At 51.4% G+C, this 14544-nt stretch overlaps 1 long non-coding RNA gene across 1 annotated transcript; it reads right to left on the bottom strand.

Moving 5' to 3' along the window:
- Positions 1 to 7104: 7104 nt before the first annotated feature.
- On the bottom strand, positions 7105 to 11528 carry LOC137302191 (uncharacterized). Its single transcript, XR_010958435.1, has 2 exons — positions 11409 to 11528; positions 7105 to 9241 (listed from the first exon to the last, which is right to left on the bottom strand). It is a non-coding gene; the product is annotated as an uncharacterized lncRNA (long non-coding RNA).
- Positions 11529 to 14544: the final 3016 nt, after the last annotated feature.

The following is a 14544-nucleotide window of genomic DNA, read 5'->3' as shown; positions in this document are numbered from 1 at the left end:
CAGCCCCTGATCCTGCCCCTCGCCCTGGCAACGCAGGCCTGCATCTTCCAGTTGCTGGACGGCGATCAGGAGCAGCAACCCAAGCCTTAAACGCCTTGGGACAATTTTCTATGTCTAAAGGTGCTGTATAAATAATGCAGGTTGTGCTGTTGATGATGGTGCGTCTGTAAACCTGCTGTAAAGTTGCCAAGTTGCAAAGCAGAGGGGGTGCGGTGGGGGAACCTGGTGCACAGAGGACAACCCTACTCCCCCACCCCCCCGGAAACAGGAGCAGTTTGGCACAAGGTCCTTCCTGTTGCTATTCCTCCCCCCAAACCCTCTCTCACCCGCACTGTGCTTTACTGAGAGCTTTCCTGGCAGTCACCTCCTCGTCTATAATCCGCCCAGCAACAGCCGGCTGAAAGCATAACGACTGAGCCTTCCTTTCTCCTGGCCGCGGACGGCCCAAGGTCACGTCACAGGAGACCCTCGCCGTGAATCGCTGGCCGACCTCTCCCCCTTGCAAGCATTTAGGCACCAACCAGCGCTTAAAGGGACCGCGCCCCCACCTCCCGCACCTCGGAAGTGCATAAACCGCCACTTAAAGGGGAAAGCGTCCCTGTTGTTGCCGACGGGGAGGATGGGATTGCGATGTTTGCCGCCAGTGACCCTTTCGAGGCCGGACTGACCGACCTTTAAAACATTCCCCGCTGACTAAATCTTTGAAGATACTTAAGCTGCACTCAGGTACGGGGACGCTATCACGATCGTACCTAAAGCCTTTATGTAACAAATGTACAGGCACAGCTCCTGTGACTCTCACAGAACTGACAGTAGCTGTAACATTGAAAAGAAAACAATTGAATTCACAACAGCCGGTCGCCTTACCTCCTGATTCCTCCACATTCATCACATTCCCGGAGATTGGGAGGGAGTCACCTCCGAGGTTATGGCTCCTGTCTCGTTCCCCTCAAGAGGACTGTGGATGTTCCAGTCCGTGTCAACTGTCTCCCCTCCTCTGCACCTCAGATCTAATTAAGCTAATCAGCCATCAGCGAAGCTCACTGGCTCCTTCGTTCTGATGTAACCCTCAGTCCCTCTCACACCAGTGTCTGTGGGTCGTTCGTACACGTGATGCACGACTGCACACTTTGGTTCCTTTGAAGTGCTGAGTGCTTCCATGTCTTAAAAATTAAAACAAAGCTCCGTTTATAAAATCTTGCTCGATCCATTCTGATGACAATGGTCTGGATGTGCGACTAAATCACGAGCAGGTGGGTTAAAAAGTCTGCATTGCCTTGCGTTAGTCATTTAAAGGCAGGCTTGCATTTATATAGCAACCTAGGACGTCTTCACGGCCAATGAAGTGTGGTCATAATGTAGGAAACGCGGCAGCCAATTTGCGCACAGCAAGATCCCACAAACAGCAATGTGATGATGATCAGATCATTTGTTTTTTTTAATGATGTTGGTTGAGGGATTAATATCGGCCCCAGGAAACCGGGGAGAACTCCCCCTGCTCTTCTTCGAAATAGCGGCCGTGGGATCTTTTACGTCCAGCTGAGAGGGGCAGACGGGGGCCTCGGTTTAACGTCTCATCTGAAAGACGGCACCTCTGACAGTGCAGCACTCCCTCAGTACCGGCACTGCGAGCGTCGGCCTGGATTATGCGCTCAAGTCTCTGGAGTGGGGCTCGAACCCACGACCTTCTGACTCAGAGGCGAGAGAGAGAGAGAGAGAGAGAGAGACCCACTGAGCCCCGGCTGAAGGTTGCATTCTCCCTCCCTCAATTCTCTCACCCTCCCCTGAAGGCTCTAACTCTTCCTGGGCTACAGTTCCACAGGCACCGGCCTCTCTCCAATACCTCACCCAACTGAGCCGGGGTGGCTATTCAACTGTGGGGAGCGTCCCAGCTGAGCCCGAACCTGCCCTTACAGCTGCACTCTTCAGGAGGCATCGCGAGATTGTTTGGGGTGAACCCCTGGCATCACTACAGGGTCCGCCTGCTTCTAGTGACCCCAGTCTCAAATAGTTCCTGATGTTGCTGTTGAGGAATATGGTGAGAGAGAAAGAGAGAGAGAGAGAGAGAGAGGGAAGCTTGCGTCAGCAGAATGAGTGTTGGGTTCAAAGAACTGGAGAACGATTTGGATGCTGACTGCTTTGTGTACATAAGTAGCTAGCTATTCAGAGGCAGTCAGAGATCCAACCACATCAACAGCAGGGCTGTACCCCCATCTCATGGATGGCTCAGTGAGTCTATCCCACGACTGCCTGAGTCGCTCCAGACCCGAGGAGGTGCCAGGTTCAATTCCTCGGCCCTGCGTCGAGTTAGCTGATACCAGCCGGGACCTCTCAGAATGCCCCCGGCCTGGGGAAGATGGCAAACAATGGTCCCAATGGCTCTCCAATCACTCCGACTGGATGTCCGGGGAAAAGTGGATCGGTAAACGTTTGTTGGGCAAGGGACATGGAACCAAGGCGGGTAGATGGAGTTAAGATACAGATCGGCCATGATCTCATTGATTGGCAGAACAGGCTCGAGGGGCTGAATGGCCTCCTCTTCTTCCTACGGGGGGAGGATAGGCTTGAGTTCAGCCAATACCAACCCCTTTAAGTCTACATACAACCTCTGTTTCACCTAAATCAAGGTTCTGGGGCACAAAACCCGCTTTGAGTGTGAACAACCTGCATTTATATAGCGCCTTTAACATAGTGAAACGTCCCAAGGCGCTTCAAGGGAGCGATTATCAAACAAAATTTGACACCGAGCCACATAAGGAGATATTAGGACAGGTGACCAACAGCTTGGTCAAAGAGGTAGGTTTTGAGGAGAGAGAGGCGGAGAGGTTTAGGGAGGGAATTCCAGAGCTTAGGGCCCAGGCAGCTGAAGGCACGGCCGCCAATGGTGGAGCGAAGAAAATCGGGGGAGGCCAGAATTGGAGGAACGTAGAGATCTCGATGGGTTTTGGAGCTGGAGGAGGTTACAGGGATAGGGAGGGGGCGAGGCCATGGAGGGATTTGAAAACAAGGACGAGAATTTTTAAACTGAGGCATTGCCAGACCAGGAGACAATGTAGGTCATCAAACACAGGGGGTGATGGGAGAACGGGACTTGGTGCGAGTTAGGATACGGGGCAGCAGAGTTTTGGATGAGCTCAAGTTTATGGAGGTTGGAAGATGGGAGGCCGGCCAGGAGAGCATTGGAATAGTCGAGTCTGGAGGTAACAAAGGCAGGGACGAGGGTTTCAGCAGCAGATGAGCTGAGGCGGGGTCAGAGACGGGCGATGTTACGGAGGTGGAAGTAGGCGGTCTTGCTGATGGAGCTGATATGTGATCAGAAGCTCATCTCAGGGTCAAATAGGACGCCCAGGTTGCGAACGGTCTGGTTCAGCCAGGGAGAGGGATGGAGTCGGGGACGAGGGAACAGAGTTTGCGACGGGGACCAAAGACAGTGGCTTCAGTCTTCCCAACATTTAGTTGGAGGAAATATCTGCTCATCCAATGCTGGATGTCGGACAAGCAGTGTGACAAACGAGGGACAGTGGAGGGGTCGAGGGAGGTGGTGGTGAGGTAGAGCTGGGTGTCGTCAGCGTACATGTGGAATCTGACGTCCCGCTTTTGGTTGGTGTCGCCAAGGGGCAACATGTAGATGGAGGAAGAGGAGGGGGCCATGGATAAATCCTTGGGCAGGGGGGGGGGGGAACTCCAGAGGTGACGGTGCAGGAGCGGGAAGAGGACTGGATACAGTATTCCAGCCTGGCGCTGGGCTCAGTTACAATCTGTACCCTCTACATTTGAGTAAAATACCACGTTCAGAATCAGGAGGTGCGCTAATGGAGCCGATTATATAAACAGCTGGTCTTTAGCTGCTTGCTCGGCACATTTAGATCCCGAACTGTTTGTTCAGGACGGAAAAACAGGACGAGGAGACTGCTCTGCCGAGAGTTAATTGGTCAGAGGTAGGACATTTTACAGAGAGCACGTAACAGCTAATGGAAGCTATTGGGACCATCTGTCAGGAGATAAAAGAACAACATTTGCCAATTACCCTCTTAGCTGCAGGGGTAGAGACAGTCAGCGGCTTACATTAGAACAAATAAATACATTAAAAGGGATGAAAGGGTCGTTGAGTTCCATCAACAAGACCGCCTACTTCCACCTCCGTAACATCGTCCGTCTCCGCCCCCTGCCGCAGCTCATCTGCTGCTGAAACCCTCGTCCCTGCCTTTGTTACCTCCAGACTCGACTATTCCAATGCTCTCCTGGCCGGCCTCCCATCTTCCACCCTCCGTAAACTTGAGCTCATCCAAAACTCTGCTGCCCCGTATCCCAACTCGCACCAACTCTCTTTCACCCATCACCCGCTGTGCTCGCTGACCCACATTGGCTCTCAGTCTGGCAACGCCTCCATTTTAAAATTCTCATCCTTGTTTTCAAATCCCTCCATGGCCTCGCCCCTCCCTATCTCTGTAACCCCCTCCGGCCCTACAACCCTCCGAGATCTCTGCGCTCCTCCAATTCTGGCCTCTTGCGCGTCCCCGATTTCCATCGCTCCACCATTGGCGGCCGTGCCTTCAGCTTCCTAGGCCCTAAGCTCTGGAATTCCCTCCCTGAACCTCTCCGCCTCTCTCTTCTCCTTTAAGACGCCCTTTAAAACCTACCTCTTTGACCAAGCTTTTGGTCACCTGTCCTAATATCTCCTTATGTGGCTCGGTGTCAAATTTTGTCCGATAATCGGTTCTGTGAAGTGCCTCGGGGACGTTTTACATCGTTAAAGGCGCTATATAAATGCAAGTTGTAGTTGTTGTAGGGCTGTCCTGGGTTGGGTGTCCTGGGCAGCAGTGCGTCACAGTTAATGTCCCCTCAACTCCAGCTTCACTTTGAGATACTCGCGTATGGAAGGGCCGTCCTTTAAACCCAGATCGTCCACAAATCAGTGGATCAAATCAGGACAAAAAAAAGCCCATCCACCACCCTAAACATTCACTCCCTTCACCACCGGCGCACCGTGGCTGCAGTGTGTACCATCTACAGGATGCACTGCAGCAACTCGCCAAGGCTTCTTCGACAGCACCTCCCAAACCCGCAACCTCACCAAGGACAAGGGCAGCAGGCACATGGGAACAACACCACCTTCACCTCCCCCATCAAGTCACACACATCCCGACTTGGAAATATATCGGCCGTTCCTTCATCGTCGCTGGGTCAAAATCCTGGAACTCCCTTCCTAACAGCACTGTGGGAGAACCTTCACCACACGGACTGCAGTGGTTCAAGAAGGCGGCTCACCACCACCTTCTCAAGGGAAATTAGGGATGGGCAATAAATGCCGGCCTCGCCAGCGACGCCCACATCCTGAGAATGAATTTTTAAAAAATTGTCCCCTGTATCATGAGAGAAAAAGTGCAAACAAAATAGCATATATATATCGCCGTATCAGATCCTCAGGTAATCCTTTACAGCCAATGGATTACCTTTGAAGTGTAGTCACTGTTGTTGTGTAGGCAAACGCGGCAGCCAATTTGTGCACAGGAAGATCCCACAAATAGCTAATGAATGAATGACCAGTTCATCTACTTTCGATGGTGTTGATTGAAGGAGGAATGTTGTCCAGGACGCCAGCACAACTCCCTGTGCTTTTTCCAATAGCGGCCGTGGGATCTTTTACGTCCACCCGAGAGGGGCAGACGGGGCCTCGGTTTAACGTCTCATCTGGAAGGCGGCACCTCTGACAGTGCAGCACTCCCTCAGCACTGGCACTGGGACTGTCGGCCTGGATTATGGGGCTCGAGTCTCTGGAGTGAAACATTGGTGACCTTCCCACTTCTCTATTAAAGGGACGACTCCAGCAATGGTGACATCAAGATCAGTAAGCGTTTAGCTTCCACCTCTGGTCTGTGCTGAGTTTGCAAATCTGGCGATGGTGGGGGCTAATATTAGTCTTAGGACCCCTGAGCCAAGAAGGGGAAAAGAAAGATGGGGTTTCTGCACCCACAGGTTATACAGCAACCCCAGGTGGACAGAAAGATGGAGTCACACCGTGTTACTGATACAACACGGTCTTAAAGAGATATCAAACCAGTCGTTGAGCTTTCAAACCTGAAATTAACGAGCATTTACCACCTTGCAAATAAACCGACTGACCTCACCTTGTGTTTACTTAACAGCAATTAGACTTTGTGGCCTTAAAGGGACGCAACTCCATCTTAGCAGCAGAATAATACAATGCGTGTTATGTGCCATAACACGGCTACCCATTTTAAAACACGATCGTACTGTGAACAATGCCAGAAGCTGTCCATCAATATATAAAGTTGTCAGTCCATCACACTTCAGATGTCACAACTCACGGTCAAAAAAAGTTTTTGAAAAGGCAATCGTTTCCTGCTTCTTCTGACCAGGAGCTGGAAATTTATAAGAACCCGCCAATCTGCGAACTTCTCTCACCAACAGCAATTAACCTCTGACTGACCTCAAGATGTCCTCTTTCGCAGCAATTACATTTTGTGGCCTTAAAACGCATAGATCTGATTACGCAGAGATGCACCTTAGCAGCAGGATTATACACTGTGTGTTATGTGGTGTAATACTCCAGTTGCTATAACATGGTGTAATATTCATGAGTAATGCCACTGGGGGCCCGAAGAAAGAAAGACAGACTTGCATTTATATAGCACCTTTGGCAGCCACTGGACTTCCAAAAGCGCTTTACAGCCAACGAAGCACTTTTAAAGTGTAGTCACTGTTGTAATGTAGGAAACGCGGCAGCCAATTTGCGCACAGCAAGATCCCACCAACAACAATGTGATAACGACCAGTTTTAGTGATGTCGGTTGAGAGATAAATATTGGCCAAGACACTGTGGAGAACACCCCTGCTCTTCTTCGAAATATTTTTTGAGGGGGCAGACGGGGCCTCGGTTTAACGTCTCATCCAAAAGACGGCACCTCCGGCAGTGCAGCACTCCCTCAGTACTGGAACTGGGGAGTGTCGGCTTGGATTATGCGCTCAAGTCTCTGGAGTGGGGGCTCGAACCCACGACCTTCTGACTCAGAGGCGGGAGAGAGAGAGAGACCCACTGAGCCACGGCCGATAACTAGTTTTTGAGAAAGAGAAAAAAAAACATTTCTCAGGCTTAATAAAATTTTATTTCGGTTGTGAATAATTTTTCTGTCCAACAGCCCCTGTTGCGATCAGTCAATGTAAAGAAAGAAACCAGCAATTTATAAAAAATATATTTAAATATTAAAAAAAAATCACAAAATGATCAGAGAGACGACCAATTGACCAGTGGAACTGGTTACCCGCTGTTATAGGCCTTCTGACGATTGCTTGTAAGGAATCTTATGGTCTCCACCCTTAGGCTCAAGGCTCCAGCTTGTCTATCTGGGGCCATGTGGGTAGGTGGGAGGACCATGAGTGGAGCTGGGGAGGAGGTTGTTGGGTTGAGCACCGATATGGAGTGGTAGATGGAAGGAGGGGGGGGTCGCCAACTCTGTCTGGTCGTATTCCTGGAGGTTTCATCACATGACCTCCTGCCTCTAACAGCCTCATCTGGTCAAATAGCCTGTTCCCCCCCCCCCAATATTTCTATAACTAATAAACAAAAGTGTTCGAAGAATATTTTAAAAAATCATTCTTTTTTCAAGCCCCCGTGATTTTTTTCTCTCCCGTGTTGGTCCCAGCAGTGACCCGGAGATTAATCCTCAATTCCTGGAGACTCCAGGGCAACCCTGGAGGGGTTGGCGACCCTCGGGAGTGGGAGGGGGAGGTCATCCTGTAGGTCTGTTAAATGGCGTGGGGAGGGGGTCAAGGGTCAGCGCAGGGAAGAGGCACTTGGAATCGCATAAACTCGGCTCGCGTTCCCTGGGGTTCAGCAGATCGAGGGGTGACCCGATCGAGGGGTGACCCGATCGAGGGGTGACCCGATCGAGGGGTGACCCGATCGAGGGGTGACCCGATCGAGGGGTGACCCGATCGAGGGGTGACCCGATCGAGGGGTGACCCGATCGAGGGGTGACCCGATCGAGGTGTTTAAAATGTTAAAAGGATTCGATGGGGGTCGATACGGAGAAACGATTTGCCCCGGTGGGGGTGGGATCAAGATTCTGATTGCCTAAACTCACCGGCCGGTTAATACAGACTCATATTCGCAGTACACCCGGGGTGATATACAGCGGCCTAAATTCGAGGGGCAACGAGTTGGGAAGATTGAGCAGGCTGGGGCTCTTCTCTCTAGAAAAGGGAAGGCTGAGGGGCGACCTGATAGAGGTCTTTAAGATCATGATGGGGTTTGATAGGTTAGACGTAGAGAAGATGTTTCCACTTGAGGGGGAGACCAGAACTAGGGGGCCGTAAATATAAGATAGTCACCAATAAATCCAATCGGGAATTCAGGAGAAACTTCTTTCCCCAGAGCTTTTTTATTAAGTGATGTTGGTTGGGGGATAAATATTGGCCCCAGGACCCCGGGGAGAACTCCCCTGCTCCTCCTCTAATGGCGGCCGTGGGATCTTTCACGTCCACCTGAGAGGGCAGACGGGGGCCTCGGTTTAACGTCTCATCCGAAAGACGGCGCCTCCCGACAGCGCAGCACCTCCCCCAGCACTGGCACCGGGGAGTGTCGGCCTGGCTCGGCTATTGCGTTCACTTTGTTACTAAAATGAGGAAATGGCCTGAAAGTAGCTTTCACTCCGCCGTTTCAGCTCACGGTCACAAAAACACAGAGAAATACACCTCACTCCCTGCAATGCAAAACAACGAGCGCAGCCCCGTCTATAGTGTAGATGTCTCTCTCTCCCCCCCCGCCCCCCCACAACCAGCAAATAATCTACTCCAAAGTTGCCAATACACCTTGTGCCCAAATCCCCCACCCCTGCCGATTGTTGTCAGGCGAAGATATTAAGGGTTACGGAACCAAGCCGGGTAGGTGGAGTTAGGATGCAGATCAGCCATGATCTAATTGAATTGGCGGAACAGGCTGGAGGGGCTGAATGGCCTCCCTCCTGTTCCTATTGTCACCTACAGCCAGCCCCCCCTCCACCCCCCCCCCTGGATCTGTGCAGGTCTGGAGGTGCAGCGTCCACTTCCTCTTGTAGTCGGGACGTCACGTGACTTGGCTGGATTCCAATCCCGCGTCAAGAAACGGGAATCAGAGATTTTCCCCGTCAGGTGCAAAATTCGCAAAAAAATAAAATAAAATCCATCCCTATTGCGTCGATTTCTTCACTTTAATTGTTCTTTGGCTGGAAATAGTCTGAACCTGAGGGGGGGGGGGGGGGGGGGAAAGAATGGGCATCCATTAGACACGGTCTGTTCAGCTCCTCCAATGGCTGGTGAGTTTATAGAGGGAGCAACAGAGCCAGAGAAAGAACAAACTTGCATTTCTACAGCGCCTCTCAGCACCCTCAGGACGTCCCGAAGAGCTTTACAGCCAACGAAGAGTGGTCACTGTTGTAATGTAGGAAACGCGGCCGTCAATTTGTGCACAGCAAGATCCCACAAACAGCATTGAGATAAGCGGCCAGATCATCTGTGTTTTTTTTTAAAAGTTGGTTGAGGGATAAATATTGGTCCCAGGACATCGGGGAGAACTCCCCCCCCATGCTGCTCTTCCAATGGTGGCCGTGGGATCTTTCGCATCCACCTGAGAGGGGCAGACGTGTGACGTCTACATCTGAAAGACGGCACCTCCGACAGCGCAGCGCCTCCCTCAGTACTGGCGCCGGGAGTGTCGGCCTGGATTATGTGCTCAAGTCTCTGGAGTGGGGGCTCGAACCCACGACCTTCCGACTCAGAGGCGAGAGAGAGAGAGACTGCGAGTGCTACCCACAGACCCATTGGCTGGCACCTACTACATGATCAGAGCTCAAGAAGGTTCACTTACAGGAGTAAAAATACGATAAGCATCTTATTACATCAAAAACATCTCAAAGTGCTTCACCCTGGTAGTTTCACAGCTGTGTAGACCAACGCGGCAGCCATTTTGTGCCACCACACCCACAAACAGCAGCGATGTTGGTAGAGGGAGGAACGTTGGCCGGGACACTGGGAAGAACTCCCCAGCTCCTCAATGCCCGTCTGAGCCACCGGGACGAGGATACGAGGCCCCTGGGTCTTAATTCCCAGCTGCAGGACGGCAACTCCGACAGTGCAGCACTCCCACTGCACCGCACTGGAACTTTGTGACCCAGAGGAAGGAGTCAACTGAGGCAAGCAGACACAGTGAGTGGGACGGCGTATCATTGGGGACAGTTGGGTTTGGGCAACACTCCCAATCAGAGAGGTCGACATGGACGGGTACTTCAGGCCAGACTAACCAGCCATTGGAAACATAACACACTGTGACCGAGATACACAATAGGTGCACAGACAGCTGCCTGGGATGAGAGGCTAGGACAGTAGATACATGTCCCCTTTCAGGCCGGCACGGTCGATACTCGTCCCCTTTAAGGCCGGCACGGTCGATACCCGTCCCCTTTAAGGGTAGCACGGTCGATACCCGTCCCCTTTAAGGGTAGCACGGTCGATACCCGTCCCCTTTCAGGCCGGCACAGTCGATACCCGTCCCCTTTAAGGGTAGCACAGTCGATACCCGTCCCCTTTAAGGGTAGCACAGTCGATACCTGTCCCCTTTAAGGGTAGCACAGTCGATACCCGTCCCCTTTAAGGGTAGCACAGTCGATACCCGTCCCCTTTAAGGGTAGCACAGTCGATACCCGTCCCCTTTAAGGGTAGCACAGTCGATACCCGTCCCCTTTAAGGGTAGCACAGTCGATACCCGTCCCCTTTAAGGGTAGCACAGTCGATACCCGTCCCCTTTAAGGGTAGCACAGTCGATACCCGTCCCCTTTAAGGGTAGCACAGTCGATACCCGTCCCCTTTAAGGGTAGCACAGTCGATACCTGTCCCCTTTAAGGGTAGCACAGTCGATACCCGTCCCCTTTAAGGGTGGCACAGTCGATACCCGTCCCCTTTAAGGGTGGCACAGTCGATATCTGTCCCCTTTAAGGGTAGCACAGTCGATACCTCTCCCCTTCAAGGGTAGCACAGTCGATAGCTCTCCCCTTTAAGGGTAGCACAGTCGATACCTGTCCCCTTTAAGGGTAGCACAGTCGATACCTCTCCCCTTTAAGGGTAGCACAGTCGATACCTGTCCCCTTTAAGGGTAGCACAGTCGATACCTGTCCCCTTTAAGGGTAGCACAGTCGATACCTCTCCCCTTTAAGGGTAGCACAGTCGATACCTCTCCCTTTAAGGGTAGCACAGTCGATACCTCTCCCCTTTAAGGGTAGCACAGTCGATACCTGTCCCCTTTAAGGATAGCACAGTCGATTTCTGTCCTCTCTAAGGGTAGCACAGTCGATAGCCCTCCCCTTTAAGGGTAGCACAGTCGATACCCGTCCCCTTTAAGTGACCCACTCGCTCACCTTCATTTACATTCAGTGTGTCAAGTCTCCAATTTCGACCAACATGGCATCTTGCTCCGTCTTCAGGTCATCCCGTGTTTCGAGCAGGTCCATCAGCTGGGTGTTGAGGCCTGAGCAGGAGAACCAGATCAGGGTCAGTGCCATCCGTTCACTGCACAAGAGAGCTGGGGTGGGGGGGTCACCACTCACCGAGTGTGCTCTTCGAACCCAAGTGTGCTCTTCGAACCCACTGCATCACTGGGGGCCATCGCAAGGATCAAAATCTGCCCCCAAATTTAAGAAAGGCTTACTGGGATCCTGGGCTTCATTAATAGAGGCAGAGAGTAGAAAAGGAAGAAGTTGTGCTAAACCTTCATAAATCACTGGTCAGGCCCCAGCTGGAGTATTGTGTCCAATTCTGGGCACCGCACTTTAGGAAGGATGTCAAGGCCTTGGAGAGGGTGCAGAGGAGATTTACTAGAATGGTACCAGGGATGAGGGACTTCAGTTATGCGGAGAGAGACTGGAGAAGCTGGGGGTTGTTCTCCTTAGAGCAGAGAAGGTTAAGGGGAGATTTAATTGAGGTGTTCAAAATCATGAAGGGTTTTGATAGAGTAAATAAGGAGAGAAACTGTTTCTAGTGGCAGGAGGGTCGGTAACCAGAGGACACAGATTTAAGATAATTGGCAAAAGAACCAGGGTGGGAGATGAGGAGTAATTTATTTACGCAGCGAGTTGTGATGATCTGGAATGCGCTGCCTGAAAGGGCGGTGGAAGCAGATTCAATAATAACTTTCAAAAGGGGAATTGGATAAATACTTAAAAAGGAAAAATTTGCAGGGCTGTGGGGAAAGAGCTGGGGGGGGGGGGGTGGGGGGGAGAGTGGGACTAATTGGATAGCTCTTTCAAAGAGCCGGTACAGGCACGATGGGCCCGAATGGCCTCCTTCTGTGCTGTATCATTCGATGATTATGTTGTAGTCTGGTGTAATAAAAATGCAATTTGATTTATTCAGTCACTGCAAACCAGCGACTCTGGATAGGGTGAAAGACACCAGAAAGTGAACACAGGACAGCTGAGATGAAGGGGGAAGGGGGGAGGGGGAAGAGGAGGAAGGGGGGAAGGGGGAAGGGGGGAAGGGGGAAGGGGGAAGGGGGGAGGGGGGGAGAGGAGGAGGGGAGGGGGAGGGGGGAGGGGGGAAGGGGGGGGAAGGGGGAAGGGGGGGAGAGGGGGAAGGGGGGAGAGGGGGGAGAGGGAGGGGGGAGAGGGGGAAGGGGGGAGGGGGAGAGGGAGGGGGAGAGGGAGGGGGAGGGGGGAGGGGGAGGGGGGAGGGGGAGGGGGAGGGGGGAAGGGGCTGTGATGTTTACGCCGTGATTCAGCAGAAATCCCACTAGAATCCAGACATTCCAACATGAGGACAATATCCTAAAGTTCTACACAGGTATTAAATACTAGCCTGGGATTGATGCCAAGTTATTGTACTGAACGAATACACACACACACACAGACACTCACACACACAGACTGACACACACACAGACAGACAGACAGACACACACACACAGACAGACACACACACACACACAGACTCCACACACACACAGGACTCACACACACACAGACTCACACACACACAGACTCACACACACACAGACTCACACACACACAGACTCACACACACACAGACTCACACACACACAGACTCACACACACACAGACTCACACACACACAGACTCACCACACACAGACTCACACACACACAGACTCACACACACACAGACTCACACACACAGACTGACACACACAGACTGATACACACACACAGACTGACACACACACACAGACTGACACACACACAGACTGACACACACACACACACACACACAACACACACAGACATGGAATATCAACTATATAAAAATTGCAATTTATGTAGCGCCTTTCACACCTCAGGATGTCCCAAAGCGCTTTACAGCCAATGAAGCACTTTTTGAAGTGCAATCACTGTTGTAATGTAGGAAACGCAACAGCCAATTTGCGCACAGCAAGATCCCACAAACAGCAATGTGAGAATGACCAGAAAATCTGTTTTTTAAATGATGTTGTTTGAGGGATAAATATTGGCCCCAGGACACCGGGGAGAACTCCCCCCTGCTCTTCTTCGAAATAGTGGAAATGGGATCTTTTACATCCACCGGGAGAGGGGCAGACGGGGGACTCGTTTTAAGGTCTCATCTGAAAGACGGCACCTCCGACTGTGCAGCACTCTCTCAGCGCTGCACTGGGGGCCTGGATTGTGGGCTCGAGTCTCTGGAGTGGGAGTTTGAACCCATGACCTTCCAACTCCTCATCCTCCACCCCGATAAATCTGGCTGTGACAGAGCTCTCCGTTCAGTCCCGTTCAGTCAGAGTCTACATTCACGCACACAATAAAAGTTTACAAACCCCCCAAAGTAACTCACTGTGCGTGAAGTTCAGGGAGATGTTCCTGAGGTGTGATCAAGGCAAGTCTTTCTGTATGGAAACAGCTGATGTGAGGACACCACCCTCTGGTGGATAAATCATCAACTGCAGGGCTATCGATAATTATATACAATCACATAGAATTAACAGCACAGAAACAGGCCATTCGGCCCAACTGGTCTATGCTGGTGTTTATGCTCCACACGAGCCTCCTCCCTCCCTACTTCATCTCACCCTATCAGCATATCCTTCTATTCCTTTCTCCCTCATGTGTTTATCCAGCTTCCCCTTAAATGTATCTGTTATTCCCCTCAACCACTCCTTGTGGGAGCGAGTCTCCACATTCTCACCACTCTCTGGGTAAAGAGGTTTCTCCTGAATTCCTGATTGGATTTATTAGCGACTATTTTATATTTACAGCCCCCAGTTCTGGTCTCTCCCCACAATTGGAAACATCTTCTCTACGTCTACCCTATCAAACCCTTTCATAATCTTAAAAGACCTCTGTCAGGTCACCCCTCAGTCTTCTCTTTCCAGAGAAAAGAGCCCCAGCCTGTTCAGCCTTTCCTGATAGTTATAACCTCTCACAGTTCTGGTATCATCCTAGTAAATCATTTTTGCACCTTCCCTAGTGCAAAATAATCTATATCTTTATTATAATATGGAGACCAGAACTGTGCACAGTACTCCCAA

The sequence above is a fragment of the Heptranchias perlo genome, chromosome 35 (assembly GCF_035084215.1).
Source record: "Heptranchias perlo isolate sHepPer1 chromosome 35, sHepPer1.hap1, whole genome shotgun sequence".
Lineage (NCBI taxonomy): Eukaryota > Metazoa > Chordata > Chondrichthyes > Hexanchiformes > Hexanchidae > Heptranchias > Heptranchias perlo.
This window is presented reverse-complemented; position numbering and strand designations above follow the sequence as displayed.